Raw genomic sequence first — 5,542 nt, 5'->3', positions numbered from 1 at the left:
GGCCAGGGTGGGTCCGGGTGGGCTGCAGGGGTAGAGTCGGGGGCGGGGGCGGGGGAGGTGAGCGCGCTTGGGGCTGCCCGGTGCCCGCAGAGCGCCCCCTCCTCCCTCTTCCTGCCTGCCCGCACACTGGACAGCAGGATGTTTGACTAGGGCTTCACTACAGCAGTGGTCTCCCCGGACGGCCCCGGGGGGCCAAGTTTGTTTGGGAGGGGCATCGGGGTGACCCTGAACCTGTGAATCGCTGGTCAGGTGGGAAGGAGCTTTCCCAGACACCCACGAGAAGCATCAAGCACTTCACACCGCCCATCCCCCACCTGTCTTCTCTCTGCCTGGAGCACAGACACCTTCATCTCCGTGTGGTCCTGCCCTCTGGTGTCAGAGCAGAGCGGGTGTCATTTACAGCAAGTGACCCACGGACTTCTTTTTGGTTGTTCTCACGGCTCACTCCCGGCTCTGCGCTCGAGGATCACACTTGGCAAGGCCCCGGGGGACCAAACTGGGCGCTGGAGATATTACTGCAATCGGCTGTCTGCAAAGCCAGCACCTTCCCCCAACCCTGAACTGTCTCTCCAGCCCAGAGATCACTTCCGGGGGCGGCCAATCCAATCCGCCAGGAGCACTTCCCCAGAGCCACCTCCCGCTGGGGCCCAGTTCCTTCGCCCGATTTCCCAGTCTTTTTATTTTTTTTTCCTGGTGCTTTCCTGCAAGTGGAAAGTTTCTCTCTCCTTCCTTTTCTCTTTCCAGTCAAGCCCTTACTGTTTCTACCATCGGATACAAGGGAGCCTCTGAATATGGGCCACTTAATATCTTCCAGGCACTGTGCCAGATTTCCTTGATTCTAAGATCCCAGTGACTCAAGGGATCTGCTGACTTTGGTGACAGCTCTGTTGAGCGTTGGAAAGCAAGTGACCAGAATATGAGGCACATCTCCACTGCAGGAAATGGGGTGGGTGAACACATTCTTTTGAGAGATGAACTAACACAGTAACATAGTACTAGGTGGGCATAGGTAGAATTATATATACATATATGTACATATATACATATATATATGGGTTCATCCCATGCTTGTAATCTAGAGTCTCCTTGGTCTCATAAGCACACACACTTTCTCTTTCACTCACACATTATCTCTATAGATTTAATTTTATGCTTCAATCCCAGGAGGAAAGGCACACACTTAGTATCTACACGTTGGCAGAGGAGAAAAATGGGCTCAGAGAGGTTGAATAACTTGTGCAAGATCACACAGCTACATAAAATAGGGACTGGGTGAGAGCCTTGCTTAAAGCCTGGGCCACCATAGTAGATGCCTCTGAGGCACCTGGTTTTGTGCTGGGTGTATCTCCCACCCTAAGGCCCATAATTAACACTCCCTGAGGCTAGCAGAAGATGACCCTGGGAGCTGGTGTTTCTAAATTCTGGCTTTGTGACCACCACCAAGCAACTGTGAGGAAATTGGGGGAAGGCAAGATGAAACCTGGCTCTTATGCTTATCACAGGTGATACAAGCCAATTTACTACATGATCAGAGGTACCAGGGTGGTCCCCAGGTCCCACAGGGTCTGTATCTGAGACAAGGACTTCAGTGGGTTCCTTCAAATTCTTCTTTTTTTTTTTTTGGCTTTTTGGGTCACACACACCCAGCGACACTCAGAGGTTACTCCTAGCCCTGAACTCAGGAATTACTCCCGCCGGTGCTCAGGGGACCATATGGGAATTGAACCCAGGTCAGCCACACGCCAGGCAAACGCCCTCCCTACTGTACTATCACTCCAGCCCCCATCCTCCAAATTCTTCAGGTGGGATCTGGACTGGAGCCGTTACTTTTTCCCCACCCTGTTCCTGAGAGAAATGACCCCAAAGTGGGAGCCAGGCACAGCTGGAAGCCTTAGGTCTCTGCTGTGAGTGGGGTTCTGGTCTATGAGACCAAGGAAATGAGAGGTGTTTGGGGCGATGGTAGAGTAAAACACACAGAGGCTGCCACACCTGCAAACACTGCACCACAAAGCTCACCTTGACCTTGGCTGGGGAAAAAACGCACCACCCCTGACCTTGGGGGTTATGGATCTGCTTCCTGACTATCTGCAGGCGATTGATTTCATCACCCCCCCCTCTCCCTTCTCTCTCTCACCACAATCGCCAAACCCAAATGTTAGTTTTGTGGTTTGTTTTTTATTTAGTTTGCTGCTGTTGTTCTTCAAACGTATGTCTAGGTTCTGTGTCTTGGCTAGTAGAAAACTTGGGGCAGGTAGGGGGGAGGGTTTCTCCTCTGCAAATGTTCAACAAAACTTTGAGACTGCACATTCCGTCCCCGACGGGCTTTTCACTGGAGACAAATTTCTGGGATCCTGGTGGCCTTTCGGCCTGTCCCCTAATAGGCAATGACAAGTGGTGGAACAGCCACTAGGGAGAGAAGGGACCTATCACATTCATCCTCAACAGAAACCTGGGCCAGAGAGATAGCACAGGGGTTGAGGCACCTGCCTTGTATGTGGGTGACCCAGGGATCCACCCCTGCGCGGCATGTGGGTCCCCTGAGCACTGCTGATGTGGCCCCCAAATAAACAAACAAGCCAACACGTGGCACCGACACGAAGCCGGGTGCTGCTTCATTCATTGCTTCCCTTTTCATGAGATGGAGAAGCTGGCAAGGAGCTCACTCTCCTGAACACACACGCACTGCTGAATTCCCACCCTCATCTTCCAGGGCAGGGACCCTAATGCCCTCATGGCACAAAAGAAACCTTGGTGCTAAGAGTTTACATAAGTATCCAAGGCCACGCTAGAAAGTGTGGGATTTGGACCGAGTGGTCCATACCTTTATCGATGCTCCTCAAGGAATAAAGACAACAAAATAACAACCACAATAGCATCAACCAAGACGGGAGACAATAACCCCTCTCACTGCAGTCTTTTCTCCCATTTGTCAATTCCTGGTCCAGCCTTTTGTATGCCTTATCTTATTCAATCGCGTTACCATATTTACTTGCATTACCGTATTTCATGCTCACTGTAATTATACGTAGTTTCTGCCCTGCCTCTCCTTTCACAGAGGGGGAAACTGAGGTGCAGTAGGGTTAGGAAAGTTGCGGAAAGGTTAACGCAGCTAGGAAGAATTCAGCGCATTTTCTCCAATACCAGGGGCCCGGCTTAGGACAGAGACGCTCCTGCAGTGCGTCCCCCCACCCTCCCCACACAGACCTCCTTCTGGGTCCTGGCCCCCCAGCCCTGACAACAAGTGGCCTCGGTTCCTCTCCTTCCCCGCGGCAGCCCCTGCCACCGCGCAGAGGCCGGAGCGGCCCCGTGGCCATCTGGGGAATCCAACCAACGCGCTTCAAGTGTTTGCTCCGTTCCGCAATCACAGTCACCCCGGGAGGAAACATTCTAGACGCTCGCGGCTCCGTCCACGCGTCTCGCCAGGGCCCGCCAAGGGGGCCAAGCAGGACCCAGCGGGGACCTCGCACCACCTCGGTCCCTCGGGGCTGCGTCCCCGAGCAAGTGCCGCTCGCTCGGCGTACCAGCATCCCGGCCGGCGCCGGGCAATGCCAGGGCCGGAACCCGCACGGCCCCGGCCCGCGCGGGCGGACTGGACGGGCCAGCCCCGGGACGGGTGTCGGGGGCCTGGCAGGGCCGATCGGGGCGGCCGGTCCCGGCGGGGCTCACCTCGCTTGGTGCCGACGGGTGCGGGACTCGCGTGCGCCCGATCCCGACGCGCCCTGTGCTGCTCTGGGGAGAGCGCGAGCATCCCCCAGCTGCCCGGGCCACCGGCTCTTGAGCCCCGCGCTGGCCCCGCCCCCGGCACCCCGCCCCTCGGCCCGCCCCCACCTGCCCAGGTGTCTCCCCGGGGATGTGCGGCCGCCCCGAACCAGCCGCGACTCCGCAGCGGCCCCTGCCGCCTCGAGGCCGCGCTGCGCCCCGCCGCGCCCTGCCCAGGTGCGCTCCTGGGGGCCCCGCACCCCCGCGCGGGTGCCTGCTGCCGCCCCGAGGCCACCCCGCGCCCTGCACCCGGCGGGATCTGGCACCGCGCAGCGCCTCCTGCCGCCCGCTTTCTGCCCGGCGCCTCCCAGTCCGGTCCTGCTGGCACCCAATTCTGCTAGCCTCTTGCCTGCAACTGCCCGGTCGCCACCACCCCTCACCCCCAGCGTGAGGCCGCTTCAGGGCCCACGCGCGTCCAGCTGTAGGTCGCAGAGGTTGCCGTTCGTCCTGTACATTTTGGGTGAGTTTTAAAATATTTATTGGTTTCTGGGCCTCACCTGGCAGTGCTCGGGGCTAACTCCTGACTCTGCGCTCAGGGATCAGTCCTTAGTGGCGGGGTCTTGGAGGACCAAATGGGATGCTGGGATCCAGCCCAGGTCGGCTGCGGGCAAGGCAAACACCTCCCCCGCTGTACTGTCTCTCTGGCCCCTTGGGTGTTCTTTTGTTTTTACTTTTTTTTCAGCGCCTCCCTTTACAGGACCCATACACAGGAATGAGCTTAGAACGTCACTCCTAGGGGTTATCAACTGTACAAACGCACCTGACTTGCTCCCTTGGAGTATTTAGGAAGCAGGCCAGGTTTTCTAGGATAAAAACTAATAGTTCCTTTCTTAGGCTAAAACTGTACTTTTCTAGACCTGTGCAAATTTTGCCCTTTGAATTTTCTTAATTCTCTTCATTGGTACTAGATTTTGCATGTGTAGGCTTTATCTGTTCCATGTAAACTCCAAAACATCACCATATCACTGTATCACTGTCATCCCGTTGTTCATCCATTTACTCCAGCAGGTGTCAGTAACGTCTCCATTTGTCCCAGTCCTGAGATTTTAGCAGCATCTTACTCATCTTTCCCAATGATTGGAGGCTTCTTTCAGGGTCAGGGGAATGAGACCTGTTATTGTTACTGTTTTTGGCATATCAGATACAGCATGAGTAGCTTGCCAGGCTCTGCCGTGTGGGTGGGATATTCTCTAACTTGCCAGGCTTTCCAAGAGGCATATATATTTATTTCCCTCTATGATGATGTGCGGCCACGCGGTCCAGGATATGTTCATTCATGTGTGAGCCTCGGCCGGAGCATGTGGAAAGTGGCCTGGAGCGTGGTGGCAGTTGTATTATTAAATAATTGTTTTTAAATTTTATTAATGACAAGGGATGATAAGATTACGACCACAATGAGACCCAAGTGCGAAATAAAATGTAATGCAATGTGTTTTCGAGGCCAGAGTTGAAAAACACTTATGTAAATGAGAATAGACATTATCCAGTGATTGGAATGTCTTTACTTACACAGGTCAAAATCAGACGGCGATCAATCACCACAAATGGACATTCATTGATTTATTTTCTGATAATCCCATTTGCCATTCTTTTAAATTTCTTTGGGGCAAGCACTTTAAAATAAATTTGTTATGTGCCTGGTAAGGGGGCAGGCAGAGAGGTGTAAGGGAACCTGGGGACATTGGTGAAGGGAAGGTCACACTGTGGTGGAAGTGGTGTTGGAACATTGTAGGCCTGAAACAACTAAATCATGGACAACTTTGTGAATCACGAAGGTGTAATT

The sequence above is a fragment of the Sorex araneus genome, chromosome 4 (assembly GCF_027595985.1).
Source record: "Sorex araneus isolate mSorAra2 chromosome 4, mSorAra2.pri, whole genome shotgun sequence".
Classification (NCBI taxonomy): Eukaryota; Metazoa; Chordata; class Mammalia; order Eulipotyphla; family Soricidae; genus Sorex; species Sorex araneus.
The sequence above is the reverse complement of the archived record's forward strand: the minus strand, read 5'-3'. Positions refer to the sequence as shown.